The sequence below is a fragment of the Geotrypetes seraphini genome, chromosome 2 (assembly GCF_902459505.1).
Source record: "Geotrypetes seraphini chromosome 2, aGeoSer1.1, whole genome shotgun sequence".
Taxonomy (NCBI): Eukaryota; Metazoa; Chordata; class Amphibia; order Gymnophiona; family Dermophiidae; genus Geotrypetes; species Geotrypetes seraphini.
This window is the reverse complement of record NC_047085.1, coordinates 271,026,503-271,045,932: the sequence shown is the minus strand read 5'-3', so window position 1 is coordinate 271,045,932 and position 19,430 is coordinate 271,026,503. Positions and strand designations below refer to the sequence as shown.

At 44.7% G+C, this 19,430-nt stretch overlaps 1 protein-coding gene across 2 annotated transcripts in view; it reads right to left on the bottom strand.

The window, feature by feature from the left end:
* Positions 1–19,430, bottom strand: part of LOC117353568 — a 312,994-nt gene that overhangs the window by 233,352 nt on the left and 60,212 nt on the right. The gene's annotated exons all lie outside the window — the stretch shown is intronic.

Below are 19,430 nucleotides of genomic sequence, written 5' to 3'. Positions count from 1 at the left end.
ATATCCAAAGATATTCACCAAGGTAAATTAACTCAAATAAAGGTACATATATACTCAAATAAAAAACCCATCTGAATATAAACCAAGGTAACCTTTTTTTCCTCTTAAAAAAAAATAAAAGGGGGAGGGGGAAGGTTAACTCGAATATAAGCTGAGTTTTTATATTCAAGCCAGGTTCTGCGCCCAGCCCGCCTCCCTCCCCTAATGTCCACTGCAGGCTCTCCCCAGGCCTGCTTTAAGCCACGATGCTCCAAAAGTGAGTCGGGACAGGAGCAATTCCTCCTGTGTCCTGTCCTGGACAACTCTGAACCAGCCTGCCTACCAAATCTCTACAGCCAACCCTGAAAGCCCTCATGGTCCAGTCGTGATCCAGGACAACAGCAATCTTCCTATGCTCCTGCCCCGTGCATAGCCACTATCGAAAATGACTGCCACAAGTTCCCACAGGCTCAGGCACAGGCACAGGTTGCCATGGAAACTTCTGGCAGCCATTTTTAATAGAAGCTCTACATGGGGCAGAAGGAAATGTCCTGCCCCAGTTCACTGGGAGGGATCACTCCAATCCAGGCTCATTGCTAGATCACCAAGGCTTAAGGCAGGCCCAAGGGAGCCTGCAACAGGACTGGGGAGGAGGTGGAGGGGGGCACAGAGCCATAGAATAATATAAACCAAGACCCTCATTTTTGGACCCCAAATCTCTGTTTATATTCGAGTAGAGCCAGTCCCCGGGTTAAGAATGAGTTATGTTTTTAAAGCTGTTTATACGTCGGATTTGTACGTAACTCAGAATTTGTAATTTTAAGATTCTTGCAGCTTATCTCTGCTCCCAGCTGAAAAAAAGGGCCAACTGCCCCTACCAGTGTTCCCTCTAAGGCAGTGTATCACAAACTGTGTGCAATGGCGAGATTCTGGGTGTGCTGCAAGGAGGAGAGGTGCCAGCACTGGATGACTGCTTACAGGACAGTAGGCAGTCAGACAGTGCTGGTGCCTCTCCTCCTCACCGGCGCCTCTCCTGCACCCCACTACCAGCATAATAGCAGGCAACATCATTGCGTCAACGTCCGCGCATTTCCGGATGCCCTCCAGCCGTGGCATAAAGTTTAGTGTTCTGCAACTTTAGAAAGTTTGTGGAACACTGCTCTATGGTACAGCATGCACAACCACACAGTTCTTAATGTGGCCATGCAGCATTCCTGAATCTGCTACAGGATAAGTATAGGAGTCTATGAGTAAGTGAATTCAAATGAAGTGAATTCTTAAGTACGAGTCGTACTAAAGTCAGGCGTCAAACTCAGTGACCGCCTGTATATACGAGAGCAGTTTGAAAAGTTTGATAAAAAAATCATGTTAAACAAATATTTTTATAAAACAAGTTATTTAACACCATCCACTGAGTTTCTAGTTTATCCATCCTGTCGGGAAAATGTAGTTTTTGTCAAATTTTTAAAAATTTTGATTCATTTATCAACGTGTCAGTCCTTGTGGTTGAACTCCAAGATTCAAATTGGCGAGTCTAAGATCCTCTGGAAGCACTGGCTGCAGGCGGATATACGCACACTGGATGATGTGTTATCAGATGGAAAGATGCTTGACTTTTCACGACTGCAACAAACATTTGGTATTGCAAAGACTCAAGTATATAAGTGGTTGGGCTAGTCTCAGTTAGGGCGCTGGTCTTGACCAAAAGGGCCGCTGCGTGAGCAGACTGCTGAGCATGATGGACCACTGGTCTGACCCAGCAGCGGCATTTGTTATGTTCTTATGGTTGCAGTTGAAGCAGGCCATTCAGAAGGGGTTCCCTGAATTAGAGAATGACACGGGGAAAAATTCTGTCCCCGTCACTGCCCCGTCCTTGGACCACCATCCCCTTCATCGCCCCGTCCTATCCATACAAGCCTCAGTACTACAATATTTAGCTTATTCCTTCCTTATAAATCAAAGTTCTGGCTGCTGAACTAGTGAAAGAGATGTTCAGCTGGCAGGGCTCTGTTTATAAATTTTTATCAACACAATTAATATACTACTTTATCCTAAAGCAAATTTTAAAAAATAGAAATTTTTTTTCTGCCTTTGTTGTCTGGTTTCTGCTTTCCTCATCTTCTCATTCAATTCCTATCATCCACTGTCTGACCTCTCTGCGCCTTCCATTTACTCTTGTTACTGTGCCTCTCCCTTCAATCCCCCCTCCCCCAATTGGTCTGGCACTAATCTTCTTCCCTCCGCTCCCCCATAGTCTGGCATCTCTGTCTTCTTCCCTTCCAGCGTCTTCTCCCCATTTCCCTTCAGCGTCTTCTCCCCACTCTCACTTCCCCATTTCCCTTCAGCATCTTCTCCTCACTCTCTCTTCCCCATTTCCCTTCAGCGTCTTCTCCCCACTCTCTCTTCCCCATTTTCCTTCAGGCTGCTTCAGCGTCTTCTCCTCTCCATCCCCCCACCCCCAGCACCCTTCGCACTGTCCAGCAGTTCCCTCCTGATGGCCAGCCGTGCATCTCCCTCCCTCACTTCCCCTTACCCTCTCTTCGTGGCGATTTCTATAAGGCTATGTCTTGTATTGCAACCGGACCCTTGAAGTTGCATCACATTGGCTGCTCATAAAGTCTCCTCCGATGCAACTGGAAACAGGAAGTTGCGTCAGAGGAGACTTTTCCAGCAGCCACACGCGACGTGACTTCAAGGCTCCAGCTGCAATACTACACATAGCCTTATGAAATCGCCACAAAGAGAAGGTAAGGGAAAGGGAGGGAGGGAAAGAGATGCACAGCCAGACAGACGGCAGGAGAGAGGGGGCTGCCGGATTGCACACTCGTTCACCGCGCGTGCTCACTTTCACTGCGGAGACAAGACCATTCACCACTCCACGGGGCGGTGAATGGCCTTATCCCTGTACTCGCGGTGACCTTTTTTTTGGCACCATTTCGGCTGGTTACCTGCGGCTAGCAGTGGGTAACAACCACCGTGTCATTCTCTACCCTAAATGGTGTAATTTAAAAACTCAGTATAGCTTGCCGGGTCTGTGCTTCCAGACAAATTTCCAGGGGCATCAGGCAGCCAAGTGGTGTAAATTAATATCGGAATTTTTGAATAAGAAACCAAAAACTAGTCTTAAAGACATTTGGGGCATTGAGATATAGCAGCAGATTTCTGCGTCTCAATAGCCACGAATTTGGACTTGGAGGATGAGATGTACAGGTCAGCATCTATGAGACAAACTTGTTTTTTTTTGTTACAAAGAAGTTTTTGGACCCCTGTTAGATTGCAAAAAGTAGATAGTTCTAGGACAAACAGATGCTGGCACTATCATCTCGATATAGGGACACTGGATCATCTGCTTTTCTTTTGTCCCTTGATACTTAAATTTTGGCAATCTATTTGGAGTAAAATCAATAGAATACTGGAAAATCCAGTGGCATTGACATTGGCACGTTAATGAGGGCTAAAAGCCCAATAACTTCCCATAGCAACAAACTTCTCTTTATTATGACAGGAGTTGCCATACATCTTATTTTGAAGAACTGGAACAACTGGGACCAATTAAATTATAATTTCGGGTGGGAATCTTTATGCCAACACTTTTAAACTGGAACGTATGATTTCCGTACAACTGGGTCATTATAGAAAATTTAAGTATGTTTGAGAACCATTGACAATATTCTGTAAGGAGTGATTATTGATTTGCCCTTTGATTATACACGTCCAGGGTGGGTGGGAGGGGGTGGGGAAATACCTTTAATTTAATTTATTGTTGATTGTAATTTTTGTGTGTATAAGAGGGGGGAAGAGGTATGTATTTCTTATGAACTATAATTTTTTTGAATTTAAGTGCTGTTTAAAGTGTAAAATGTTTGTATAATATGTTGCACTTATTGTTAGCTTTAAAATGAATAAAGATTTTCAAAAAATATTTGTCTAACTTGATTATTTACCATACTTTGCAAACCACCCTCATATGGTAACCTGTCTGAAAATGTCTCTTTTCCACAGAAAAAATATGAAAAACACACATTTTTAACCAGATTAGCTGGGATGCTATTTAGGTAATGGGGGAAAAAAACAGCCTAAGCAATTCACATTGTCAAACCCAAACCATTTTACATCTCCTCTCTAATCACAAAACTGCTAACTTATGGGTACCCTTAGCACATTAGCCAATTTTCAAAAGAGAAGCCACTTAAAATTAGCTACAAGTACATGATGAAAAAGCACCTACATAAAGGTGCAACAAAAGGAGATTATGAACTTACCTTGGTAAGCTCTTTTCCAGTAGATAGGTGAAACATTCTAGACCAGTAGTTCCCAACCCTGTCCTAAATGACCATCAGTCAGTCAGGTTATCAGGAAAACCCTAATGAATATGCATGAAGCAGATTTGCATGCCTGTCACCTCTATTATATGTAAATCTCTCTCATGCATATTCATTAGAGCTATCCCAAAAACCTGACTGGCTGGTGGTCCTCCAGGACAGAGCTGGGAACCACTGTTCCAGACCATAGGGTTACTTCCCTTTACCCGCATGGGCTGCAGAAGAGATCCATTCTAGGTTTTTCACTTTGCTTCTAGAGTACAGTCAACTTCAGTTTGTGAGTAACATGGTTTGCGAGTATTTTGCAAGACAAGCAAAACATTTTCACAAATCGTGACTCACAAAACGAGCATCGACTTGATTTGCGAGTCCCCCACCCATGAACTGGCATCCCCCCTCCCCCGCAAACGCCGCCCCCCTGCGAACCGGCATCACCCCCCCTCGTGAATGCACGCCCGCCCCCTCCCCCAACCGGCATCCCCTACACACCTGCCCAAACTGAAGGCTTACCCCCAATCTGGCACCGGCATGCAGCACCAACCCACAGGAGGTGCCGGTGCCCAAAGATCCTGCCTTTTCCAGGACTGGACCTTGAGCATCTTCGCATGCTCAAGGCCTTCTGGCTCCCGCCTCTCTCCGAGATTCCGATGCCGGTTCGCAAGGGGGGGGCGGCGTTTGCTTGCAATGCCGGTTCGTGGGAGGGGGGATGTGGAAGCGCACCAGTAACCTTGGGGGTGGGGGGGGGGGTCTTTTGGGGATGTGGTAGGGTGGGGTGGAGCAGCGCCGGTGGGAGGAGAGGTGGAACGAATCAAGCGAGTTTCCCTTACTTCCTATGGGTAAACTCGCTTTGATATATGAGTAATTTGGTTTACAAGCATGCTTCTGGAATGAATTATGCTCGTAAACCAGGTTCCACTGTACTTTACAGGCTAGCTTAGCTTCTCCCAGCAGTCAGTTCCCAAGCATAGAAAGAGACTCACATCTGTGAAGTAGAGGCACCTGTAATGATAGGCTAAAACATTGTTCTGCTCAAAATAACTAAACAGTACCCTTAACCGCCAACATAAGCTTCAAAGGAGCTCAGGAACTACTCCCATTAACAGGTTGAACATATTTAGAAATACTTCCTAGCCCCTAAGGGCTGACCAGTCTCTATGATCAGATTGTCAACATAGAAGGAGACCGAAATCTGATACCGACCTCTGAAATCTGAAAGAGGGTACAGCAAGGACAGGGCTGGGTGGGGGGTCTAGAATGTCTCACCTATCTACTGGAAAACAGCTTAACAGGGTAAGTACATAATCTCCTTTTCCAGTGCAACAGGTGAGACATTCTGGACCATAGGGATGTACAAAAGCAGTCCTCCAAAGAGTCAGGGTGGGCTTGCTGTGCCGGCCCATAAGACCGAGGACCCGAAAGCCAAGTCCCGTCTAGCAGCAACATCCACTCTGTAAAACTTGGCAAATGTGTGAAGAGACGACCATATCGCTGCCCTGCAAATCTCTTCAGGAGAAACAGATCGCGCTTCGGCCCACGAAGTAGCCACACTCCTGGTAGAATGCGCCTTAACAGAAACAGGAGACTATTTCCCTTCACAGGTGGACAAAATGGATCCACCAGGAGATCGTGGCCTTAGAAGCGGGAGCACCTCGCTTAATTGAATGCATCGGCACAAACAGCTGATCAGAAAGTAAAAACTCATTAGTGACCTCCAGATAACGTAGTAGGACCCTGTGCACGTCCAACTTTTTCAATAGACGATCCTGATGTTTGGAACCCACCAGTTGAAAAACAGGCAAACACAGTTCCTGATTGGCATGGAATGCCGAAACCATCTTCGGCAAAAAGTAAGGAACTGTCTGAAGCGAAACTCCCGTCTCCAAAATTCAGAGAAAGGGATCTTGACGAGACGAATGAATTCCTGCAGTTCGGAAACCCTGCAGGCAGATGTGATGGCGACCAGAAAAAGTGTCTTGATCGTTAAATCCAGGAGAGAAGCATCATGAAGAAGCTCAAAAGGAGCTCTTGGCAAGACCTGACAGTACCAGCGAATGGCCACTAGGAAGGTCTCTGGACTCAAGGGTCTCTCATACGAGGAAAGACTGGGCAAATTGCAGCTGTACTCTCTAGAGGAGCGCAGGGAAAGGGGTGACATGAATGAGACTTTTAAGTACGTCACAGGTCGTGTCGAGGTAGAAAACGATATATTCCTTCCCAAGGGACCCTCGGTCACAAGGGGGCACCCGCTCAAACTCAGGGGAGGGAAATTTAGAGGTGACATCAGGAAGTATTTCTTCACAGAAAGAGTGGTGGATCACTGGAACAAACTTCCGACGCAGGTAATCAAGGCCACAAGCGTGCTCGACTTTAAGAATAAATGGGACATCCACGTGGGATCCCTACGTGGGTCGAGCAGCACTCAGACTTAATGGGGTGGGTCAGTAGAGTGGGCAGACTTGATGGGCTGTAGCCCTTTTCTGCCGTCACCTTTCTATGTTTCTACCATGTTAAGGTCTCAGGCCAGAAACGGATGCTTAATGGGTGGCCGGTCTCGAAGAGCCCCCTTTAAAAAACGAGCAACATCTGGATGCGATGTTAAGAGGACCGGCTATCCCGAGATCGGAAACAAGATCAGATCGGCAACCTGGACTCTTAAGAGACACCACAGTGAGGCCTATATCCAGACCAGCATGGAGAAAGGCAAGAACACTAGAACTGAAAAAGGGTCCAACTGATCCTGCTCACACCAATGTTGGAAGGTGTTCCACGACTTAGTGTAGGCTGACACTGTGGATGACTTTTTAGATTTGAGAAGAGCAGCGATCAGAAGCTCCGAATAGCCTTTACATTTTAAAGCCGCACGCTAAAGAGCCAAGCCATAAGATCAAAGTGACCCGGATCTTCCATGGCCACCGGTCCCCGAGTAAGAAGGTCTGGGTGGACGCTCAGGCGCAGACTTCGTCCTACTCACAGTAGCATCAGATCTGCGTACCACGGTCTTCATAGACAGTCAGGAGCCACTACAATGACGAAGCCTGGATGAGTCGCAATCCTTAGATGAACCTGGCTTTCGGGCTCGGATATGTGGCTGAAGAAGCGTCGCGTTTTCTTGTTTTGTGCCGTGGCCATGAGATCAAGGCGGGGCTGCCCCCAGCAACTCACAATTGCCTGAAATGCCTGAGGTGACAGGGCCAACTCGCCAGGATCCAGAGCTTGATGACTGAGGAAGTCCACTTGAACATTGTCCACTCCAGCCACATGTGACGCCATCAGCGCCAGAAGATGATGTTCCGCCCAAAGGAAAAGAAGCCAGGCCTCCTGAGCCAAGGGAGAGCTCTTGGTCCCTCCCTGTCGATTGACACAGGCCACTGCTGTCGCATTGTCGGAAAAGACTCAGACCGCCTGTCCCTCCAGAGACCTCTGTAATTCTCTCAGGGCCAGCCAAATGGCCCTGAGCACCAGCCGATTGATGGACCACTTCCTCTGCGACGGAGTCCAACAGCCCTGAAGGGGACGATGACCACTGTGAGCCCTCCCAGCCCCGAAAGCTGGCATCCGTGCTTACTACAATCCAGGAGGCAATGTGTAGAGGAACACCCTAGCAGTGACTGAGGGTGAAGCCACCAGGTCATGCTTGCTCTGGCCTCCAAAGTCTATGGCAGAGTCATTTTTAAGGCATCTCAGTGGGGCGCCCAACAAGAAAGCAAGGTATGCTGAAGAGGATGCATGTGTGCCCTCACCCAAGGGATCACATCCAGCGTGGTAACCATGGAGCCCAATACCTGCAGATAGTCCTTCATCAACAGATCCGGAATCTGCACGACTCAGGCAGGTAATGCAGCCCGCCGCCATATCAAAAAGAACTCCCAGGTATTCCAGGGACTGCATAGGCATCAGATGGCTCTTCCTGAAGTTGACAATCCAGCCCAAGGCTTTCAACACCTAGAGCAACCTTTCCACCGTAGAGCGCCCTGATCAACCAGTCATCCAGATAAGGGTGAACCTGAAACCCCTTCTTCCCTCAGATGAGCTGCTACTACCACGATCACTTTGATGAATGTCTGGGATGCCATTGCCAGGCCAAAGGGTAGAGCCAAAAACTGATAATGCTGATCCAGCACATGAAACCATAGGAATTTGCAGTGAACTGGAAAAATGGGAATGGGGAGATATGCCTTCCATAAGATCCAGGAAGGCCAGAAACTCCCCCGAAGTCACTGCTGCAATGATCGACCTCATGGTCTCCATCTGGAACCGAGGAATCTTGAGAGCCATATTCATGTGTTTCAGATCCAGAATAGGTCTCCAATTTTCCGACCCTTTCTTTGGTACGAAAAAGTAAACAGAGTATCTGTCTGAGCCCAAAAAGTCGCTTGATAGCAGCTCTATTACTCGAATATCCAGCAAGCGCTGAACTCTGTGCACTTTTTCCTGTCTCCTGGCAGGAAAGGTCATGAACCAATCAGACAGTGGCTGGGCAAATTCCAGCTTGTAGCCTGACGAAATAATTTCCAAAACCCACTGGTCTGCCATAATGCACATCCAGGCAGGCAGAAACTCCGAGAGCCAACCCCCTATCCTCAGAGGGGTCCTTGGCTCCCTGGCGTCATTGTATCTTGCTGGAAGGTTGGGCAGGATGGGCAGCAGCGGGCAGGGAGCGCCTGTAGCCCGCATATTGACCCCTGGAGCCCTGTGAAGATCTCTGCAACGAGGAGGGAGAATATTGTCTGTAGTCACAAAAGTTTCTTCGGGAGCCACAAAAAGTAGGACGCCCAGACACCCTAGGTCTGGCCCTACTATCTGGCAGAGACTTTGGACGACAGTCCATTACCAAATCCATGAAATCATCCAACCCCCTGGCCAAACAATAACTGCCCCTTAAAAGGCAGCCGAGCCAGGGTTGAATCCATGGCCCACTGCCGCACCCAGAGCATTCGGTGGGCTGATAGAGGACACTAACATTTTTGTCAGCACTTTCAAAAGGTCATATAAGCCATCCAAAAAGTAGTCCATCCCAGCCAACAGAAGCTGAGGAGGAGGTTCTACCGCATCAGTCTCCATAAAGGACAGAGCCACAGCTGCTTTGACTCCTAAATTAGCTGTTTCAAAAACTTTCCTGAGAATCACATCCATCCAGCAAACATGCATATCTTTCAAAACAACGCCCCAATCACTAGGGAGCGAAGTGCGTCAGATCACCTGAGCCACCAACGAATCCACATTGGGTTGCCCCAGCAGCTGCTGACACTCCTATGACAGAGGATAAAAGTAGGACATAGCCCTAGCATTCTGCAAAGGACATTCCGGACAGTCAAACTATTCTGTAACTAAGCAACTCATATCTGGACGCCAGGGAAAGGTCGCAGATTGTGAGCGCACACTGCAGAACAAGGGATAAGTGGAAGAAGAGAAAGGGGTGGGCTTGGCATCCAAGTTTAATTCCTGCAATGATTAAGCAATCAAATTAAGAAGCGCTACAAATTTAAACAAGCGCACCACAGTCGGATCATCTCCAGGATCCGGAGCCCTTAAGGGATTTGCAGATCCAGCATCCAAATCTGGATCCTCCAATCCAGGGAATGTAGCGCTGTGGAATAAAGGATCAGTGAGGTCCGGATCAAACGCTGAAGTCTCCTAAACGAGCTGTGAAGGAACAGCCGGGGCGGTCTGAGACTCTGACATCCCCGAAGAGACACCAGCATTCAGCGACATCGCACGGGGAAAAGAAGCACACCCAGCAGCTAGACCCCTGGATTGAAACTTGAACCCTGGGGCATAGTCGCCCTTAGATGACAGACTAGCGCTTCTTAGGCTGCGGTGAGTCTGTCTCATGGCTGGCCAACAAAGGCACGGATCCAAGCCCCCAAAAACAAAGACAGCTGCCTCGACGGCCTAGCTGAGCGTGTTATCACCTGCTTCTGCGGAGGAGAGGCTGAACCAGAAGTTACTGCCGCCCCCCGACCACACCATGCAAGGACACTCTAAAAAGCAGAAAATCCACACAAATTTTACATGAATCCACACTAAGCGACCCTGAGGACTCCATCTCAGCAGTTTTATAGTAACATAATAGATGACGGCAGATAAAGACCCGAATGGTCCATTCAGTCTGCCCAACCTAATTCAATTTAAATTTTTTTAATTTTTTTCTTCTTAGCTATTTCTGGGCAAGAATCCAAAGCTCTACCCACTGTGCTTGGGTTCCTACTGCTGAAATCTCCATTAAAACCTACTCAAGGCCATCTACACCATCCCAGCCATTGAAGCCCTCCCCAGCCCATCTTCCACCAAACGGCCATATACAGACACAGACCGTGCAAGTCTGCCCAGTACTGGCTTTAGTTCAATTTTTAATATTATTTTCCGATTCTAGATCCTCTGTGTTCATCCCACGCTTCTTTGAACTCAGTCACAGTTTTACTCTCCATCACCTCTCTCGAGAGCGCATTCCAGGCATCCACCACCCTCTCTGTAAAGTAGAACATTGCCTTTGAATCTACCACCCCTCAACCTCAAATACTGTCCTCTGGTTTTACCATTTTCCTTTCTCTGGAAAAGATTTTGTTCTACATTAATACCCAAGTATTTGAACGTCTGAATCATATCTCCCCTGTCTCTCCTTTCCTCTAGGGTATACATATTCAGGGCTTCCAATCTCTCCTTGTACGTCTTCTGGTGCAAGCCTCCTATCATTTTCGTCGCCCTCCTCTGGACCGCTTCAAGTCCTCTTACGTCCTTCGCCAGATACGGTCTCCAAAACTGAACACAATACTCCAAGTGGGGCCTTACCATTGACCTGTACAGGGGCATCAACACATTCTTCCTTCTACTGGCTACGCCTCTCTTTATACAGCCCAGCATCCATCTAGCAGCAGCCATTGCCTTGTCACACTGTTTTTTTGCCTTTAGATCTTTGGACACTATCACCCCAAGGTCCCTCTCCCCATCTGTGCATATCAGCTTCTCTCCTCCCAGCATAATTCAAATTTTGGAGATGTTGGGGAAAAAAAATCCCAAGATGGCTGCCGGACCCAAATTCGTGCCAAAAACTCACTAAACACAGCACTCCTCGGAATTAAAAAAAAATCTGAATTTAGGATTTTTCAGGTAGGGAACCCAGGGAAACATTAGTCAGAATTCACTGCCACACTGCTGGAAAAGCTGTTACCAAGCTGATCTTCGGGCTGCCAGTTAGACCCACTTGTCTGACTATGCCTCCACCTCTGCGGACCACCGACTGTGCACCAGGATGGGTGAAAACGAAGCCTGCACAACCCCCCGTTTAACAGAGAGTAAGACCAGGTCAGGGACAGCCCTGAGCTCCAAAGAAGACTAGCAGACTGGCTAACAGGTACCTGTCAGCTACAGACCGAAGTCTGTGAATTCTCAAACAGTCAGCACTTCAAATTTTCTTCAAACACGAAAGAACCGCAAAACAGGACAAAACTACGTTGAATTAAAATAATAAATGTATGAGAGCAGAACTCAAACATCTGCAGCCATGCATGCAGAAGAGAAAGACTGCTGTGAGGAGCTAAGCTAGCCTAGAGGTGGAATGAAAAACCTGAAATGGATCTCTTCTGCAGCCCATGCGGGTAAAGGGAAATAACCCTATGGTCTAGAGCAGGGGTGCCCACACTTTTTTGACTCGCGAGCTACTTTTAAAATGACCAAATCAAAATGATTTACCAACAATAAAGTTTAAAAAAAACACAACGCACACTGTACGCATAGAATTGTTAATTATCATTCCTATTCTAGGGTTTTTTCAAAGAGGTCAAAGCAGATGACTCTATGCACTGTCACCTCAGTAACAACCATGCAAAAATAGACAAATCAACCCCCCCTCCCTTTTTACTAAACCACAATAGCAGTTTTTAGCGCAGGGAGCTGCGCTGAATGCCCAGCGCTGCTCTCGACGCTCATAGGCTCCCTGCGCTAAAAACAACTATTGCGGTTTAGTAAAAGGCTTCAGGGTAAAGTAACATTGTTCGCCGACGACGCCAAACTGTGTAATATAGTAAGTGAAAGCAATCTCAAGGATAATATGACGCAGGATTTGATCACGTTGGAAAACTGGTCCTCGACATGGCAGCTGGGCTTCAACGCTAAGAAATGTAAGGTCATGCATCTCGGCTGCGGAAATCCATGCAAAACTTACACCTTAAATGGGGAAACACTAGCTAGGACTTCAGAAGAACGGGACTTGGGAGTAATCGTCAGTGCAGATATGAAGGCTGCCAAACAGGTGGAGCAGGCCTCATCCAAGGCAAGGCAGATGTTGGGATGTATCAATAGAGGCTTCATCAGCCGCAAACCTGAAGTCATAATGCCGCTTTACAGAGCCATGGTGAGACCTCACCTGGAATACTGTGTGCAATTTTGGAGACCACACTACCAAAAAGATGTGCTTCGAGCTGAATCTGTCCAGCGAATGGCCACTAGAATGGTCTCCGGACTCAAGAGTCTCTCATACGAAGAAAGACTGGGCAAACTACAGCTATACACTCTTGAGGAGCGTAGAGAAAGGGGAGACATGATTGAGACATTTAAGTACATCACAGGTCGTGTCGAGGCGGAAAGCGATATATTCTTCCCCAGGGGACCCTCGGTCACAAGGGGGCACCCGCTCAAACTCAGAGGAGGGAAATTTAATGGTGACACCAGGAAGTATTTCTTCACAGAAAGGGTTGTAGATCACTGGAACAAACTTCCGGTGCAGGTGGTCAAGGCCACCAGCGTGCTAGACTTTAAGAATAAATGGGACATCCACGTGGGATCCCTATGGGGGTCGAGCTAAGGATCTGGGTCATTAGCACTCAGACTTGATGGGGTGGGTCAGAAGAGTGGGCAGACTTGATGGGCTGTAGCCCTTTTCTGCCGTCATCTTTCTATGTTTCTATGTTTCTATATTGTAAAATATGGACAGCAGATATAAATTCAGACACATTTTGATCACTAAATTTAAAATAAAATCATTTTTCCTACCTTGTCTGGTGATTTCATGAGTCTCTGGTTGCACTTTCTTCTTCTGACTGTGCATTCAATCTTTCTTTCAGCCTGTATGCTTCCTCTCCTCCACACCTCATTCCCTCCCCCAACTTTTTCTTCCTCTCTCCCTGATCTTTCTTTCTTTCTATCTTCATGCCCCCTTTCTTTTTTTCTGTTTCTCTTCTTTCCTTCTTTCTCCCTGCCCTTCCCCAAGCCACTGCCATCGGGGAACAGGACCCAAACCGCCACCAATGGATAACAGGCCCCAAAGCCGACGCCGACCCCGCCCCATGCTCTCCCTGCTTCGGGCCGACCAGCATTCCTCTCCCCGATGTCAATTCTGCTGTCGGAGAGGAAGTTCCGCCCAGCCAGGCAGCGATTAGCTGGCCCAAACTTCCTCTCTGACGGCAGAATTGACGTTGGGGAGAGGAAGACTAATTGGCCCGATAGATCGCCAAGGCAAAGTGAGTCCTGGGTGATCGACTCACTTTGCCTTGGCGAGCTACCGGTCGATTGCGATCAACCTATTGGGCACCCCTGGTCTAGAGGATGTCTCACCTATTACATTGGAAGAAAGGTTACTTGAAAACTGCCCTATGAATCTTTTTATGAGTTATCACAATACAGCTTTTTTATTTCCTTTTTTTCTTCTTAACTGTAAGAATTAGGAATGACCAAAAACTTCACCGACCTTCAGCTGCTATCGGACTACCTGGAGGAGCTCAGTCAGACTACAATTGACCGTGTTTAACCTGCCTCTGCTCTTCGGTCACATCTTTGGAATCTTATGTGCATGCTGAAGGAGTTCGAGCACAGCATGGCGGCCTTGTTTCGGTTGCCACGTGGTCGCTAGTCTCTTTCTAACAACTTTATCTTAGATTGGTCTTGAGATATATTTCACTTGCTCCTAATACTTTGGGCCAGTATATTTATTTTTATTTTTCATCTCATTATATGTCTTAACTCACTGCTTATGCTGTCTCTGTTGTAAATTTTTTCCGATTCCTTTATATTCAGCGTAGACTCATCAATTATTCATCATTCTGTATTGGTATTCATGTTGTTCCTCGCTAATACCTTGGCTTTATGAATTGCTTTCACGATATTATTTTTATCAGAACTATGCAATTGTTTTTCTACCTCCTCTCTCCCCTTTACCTCTCTTTCTCGATGATTATTACACTTTAGCTATCTCCTGCATTGATTTCTTACCCTAATTAATTGTGTATGCCACTGCCTTTATACTCCTTATTTTAATCTATCAGATGTTAGTAGGTTTTTATGGTTCCCATTAACTTTGCTGGGTCTATAACAGAGTTTACTCATTTCGCTATTCTATGAATTATTAATGAATTTTAGTGTGTCACATGCATTTCTTCGGCAGCCATGAATATCTCCCCTCTATATATTTCTCTGTAGTTTTGTTAACCTTCTATTTATATAATGTCTTGGTGCTCTTGTCCTTCATTAATTAACTATTTTCGTTTATATTCAAAGCTCCCATGTCATAATTTATATCAGTATGAATCGTTGGCCCTGTATGCATTATTTTTATGGAATCGTTTGTCTCTTTTTCATGAATTGTCTTCTACTCACTTTTCCCTAACGTCTTTTATTACTGTTGGTCATTTCCTTTCTTTTATTCTTATCTTAACTTTATACTATACGCACTATTAATTGTCATATTTAATTTTCTTGTAGTTTTATTCATTTTTCAGTTCACCTGATCTTGACTCTATTGTGATTTCCTGTGTTTCTTATAGCTTGTCTACTGTTTTCTTCGCAATATGAATTTTTCCTGTTTGTTTTTTTCTTTATTACACTGTCGTACAAGTTTTCACTGTTTTTATGAATTTACCTTTACGTTAAACCCATTTTGTTTTACTGCCTCTCCATTCTTTATATTCTATGCATTGCTTGATCATGTATCAATTCTTCCAGCTTACTTAGTGTACCCTCTGGTTATTAATTTATATTCAGTATTAATTGTGTTAGTCAGTGGATTTGTGCTATGTGTTTCTGAGCTTCATCAATTGCATTGTTAAATGAATTTTCTTGTAATTAATGTCTTCATGAATTTTTTTTTGTTTGTTTGTTTTTTTGTTTTTTTACTGCTGTTTGGCTCACCACGTCACCCTATTGTGCATTCTTTCCTTTTATCCACTCAATCCATTGTTTTATCATTAATTTCAGTTTATGTTGTCTCTACTCAGGTGTTGTCTTCTCTATGCTATTTTTCCTTTTTTCACCTCTTTGTTTAGGTTAATATGTATACATATCGGTTTGTTAAATAATATACACTTCACTAATCACTTTCCATGAATGTTATACTGGCTCTTTTATTTTTGTCCTGTCGGGGTAATACTTCTTTATTACTCACACATTGTCACACAGTTCTGTCCGGTACATATATGTCTGACTAGTATTGCCTTGATTCTACTAATCTCTGGTCAGTCTCAGAAATCCTCGCTATATTTGTCTGAAAGGTACACATTACCTTGCTGTGTGATGTTCCCTTACACTTGTCTCTGTATGGTTCATCCTTGTTATTTTACTCTTAGTGGATCACCTCTGTTACCGTAACAGGTGTAAATCTATGGCCTATCGTTGTGCTGGATCTCCTTTGATATGTCATGTAGATCATTTGTTGTATTACTATTCATCGGGCATATGCTGATTACTGTGCTTATTGCTTGACATTACTGATGTTTTTCTTATGTAGCTTATTTCCAAGGTTATTAGACTAGTATTTTGCCTAGTCTTACACAATTTTCTCTTTCCATTCATATAATGTTTACACCGGGCTTCACGGTTAGGTTTCTTTAGGATACTGTATTGATATTGTCAGTGCACTGATTGCACTTCCCTTATGCTTCCTCTACCCATGGAGCATAGTTGTCACTTGTCCTTCTCAGGACATGACAGCTTACATGTACGTCTGTATTCCAATTTCCTGATTATCAATTATGTACATTGTACCACTTCACACTATTCTCATGTTAATATGTGCATTAGCATTGTCGTCTCCTTGGTTAATCATCTCTGTATATCGGAATGGTAAAAATTTTGTCTTTAAATGTCAAAGGGTTTAATAATCCCATCAAACGAAAAAAAATATTAGACTATGTTACTAAAAAATCCCCAGATATTGTATGTTTTCAAGAAACTCACTTATCTATGCTTGAATCAGCTAAACTGAAGACCAATTGGTCACTACCTATCATTGCATCACCTGCTGCCCATAAAAAGAATGGCACAGCTTTGTTGGTTAGAAAATGTGATCACATTACAGTAAAATCATATTCTACAGATACTGAAGGGCGATGGATTCTCGCTAAACTCCTCATTCATCAGAAAGAGATATCCTTGTTGAACATATATGCTCCCAATCAAGATAAACCGGAGTTTTTTGATAGTCTTTTAGCATCGCTGCTGGAAGATAAATCACAACATCACATATTAACTGGTGATTTCAATCTAATTCTGGATCCGGCGATCGACAGAAAATCAGCTGCTAATCACAAACCTACTAGATCCTGGCATAGCCTTCATAATTTAATCACTCAATTGAAACTAGTTGACCCATGGCGGCTTTTGAACGGTGAAGACAGGCAATATACTTTTTACTCTGCTCCTCACAACTCGTACTCAAGATTGGATTATTTTCTGCTCAGTAACAATCTTTTAAATTCCGTTTCACTTGCTTCCATTCACGAGATATCTGTGTCGGACCACGCAGCTATTGAATTAGTTTTTGATGGCGACTCCCTCTCAAAAAAAGGGAAGACATGGCGGTTTAATAATGCCTTATTACTTGATGATGATTTTATGAATTATATTAGAGCGGCGATCTCTGATTACTTTCAATTTAACGCTACAATTGATGTCACCTGGCCAACCCTATGGGATGCTCTTAAAGCCACACTCAGAGGCTCCATTATATCTTATCAGGCTCGTCAATCTAAATTGCTCACTAAACAACTTTTAGTTCATGTAAACACCATTAAAGAACTGGAACGGAATCATCAAACCAATCCGTCTGATATGCAAACCTTGCAGCTGTTACATAATGAGAGACTTTGCTATAATTTACTTCTTAGTAAAAAAGCTGGGAATGCCCTATTCATGCAAAAGGCTAATTACCATTGCACTTCAAATAAAGCTGGTAGAGCCCTGGCTCAATATCTGAAAATTCAAGAAGAACGTTTAACTATATCTGCCATCAGTAGAGAGGATGGGTCTACCACAACGGATCCTCTTTTGATCTCACAAACATTTAGTCAGTTCTATGAAAGACTCTATACCTCAGAAGTTACCAATCCTGACTCCTCGAAGATATTAACTAACGCACCTCATCCCACTCTAACGTCTATGGACAACTCGGTCTTATCTATGAATATAACGGAGTCGGACATTGGCTTGGTTTTACATCATATGGCTAAAAGGAAAGCACCTGGTCCTGATGGCTTCACATCTGAATTTTATGCTGCTTTTCAACAAGAACTTTCGCCACATTTAGTTAACCTCTTTGATTACTTTATACGTACCGGCGATGTGAGAGGAACTTTTACGGAAGCAAGCATTATAGTGTTGCCCAAACCTGGCAAAGATCATCGTCATGTGGCCAATTACCGCCCGTTAGCTTTAATCAATGTTGATGCAAAAATCTATGCTAAAATTATTGCTTCTCGCCTGCAGATCTTGCTTCCTAAATTAATTGGTGCTGACCAAAATGGTTTCATGTTGAACAGACTCTCTAGTGACAACTCACGCATGTTTGCCAATGTCATACTTCATGCCAATACACAGAAATCCCCACTACTTGCTCTAGCATTGGATGCCGAAAAGGCGTTTGATAGAGTGGAATGGGATTATCTCTTCATGGCTCTTCGATGGTATGGTTTTGATGAGTCCTCCATTCAATTGATCAAAGTTCTTTATTCTGCACCTACAACAAATGTACGTATCAATGGTTACTCTTCTGCTCATTTTAAACCTACTAGAGGCACGAGACAAGGGTGCCCTCTCTCATCCCTGCTTTTCAACCTGGCATTGGAACCATTCTTACATTCCATCAGAACTGATGATCGTATTGGAGGGGTACGCTGTGGTGACTCTGAAGTAAAATTTTCAGCATATGCCGATGATGTTCTCCTGTATTTATCTCCTGAGTCCATTCCTGCACTGCTCTCTCTTATTGATGACTTTTCCAAGATCTCTGGCTATAAACTTAACAACAGCAAAACTGAACTTATGCCCTTAAACCATCATGTTCATCAACATTTAATTACTCAATATGGTTTTCGGTGGTCTGACTCATCTCTGACATACCTGGGCATCCCGTTTGGCAAGTCTCTTGACTCCACCATTGAGAATTGCATCTCTCAGCTGCTGAATTCTATCAAATCTCAAACTCTCAAATGGAACCCACTGAATCTTTCATGGTGGGGTCGATTAGCATCGATCAAAATGGTGTTGACGCCTAAAATCTTATATATTCTGAGCATGCTCCCTACATTACTTCCTTTATCGGTTTATAAAAACATGGAATCGTTACTTACTAAGTTCTTGTGGAATAATAACACACCCAGAATTGCTCTTCATAAACTGAAACAAGGAAGAACTTGTGGGGGTGTGAATTTCCCGGATCTATTGGAATATCATTACGCATTCTTGTCTCGTCACGGTGTTCGATGGTTACTTTCTGATGACTTCATAACTTCTACCAATCGCTGGCTTGAATTTGAGCGAGCAAGATATTCTCCATACTGCCTGCAACACCTTCCCTTCATGCTACCGCCTGCATCTCCTGTCACTCGTGATCATATTCTGTTATCCATGATTCAAGTGATTAAAAGGTTAGAATCTACACTCGATATCCACTGTTTGGACACTACTTCTGCTCCTATTTGGCGCAACAGCTCAATTCGGATTGATAACAACATTGTTGACTGGAAGATATGGCAAATTGCGGGAATACATCAAATAAACCAGTTATGGGATGGGGAACGGTGGTACTCTTTTGACCAGTTACATGCTACTTATAGTTTGGATTGCAATCAGCAATTTCGTTGGTTGCAACTTAAGCACGCAATTGCGTCTCATCTTAACCACAAGCCGCTTCTCAACTCTGTTCCA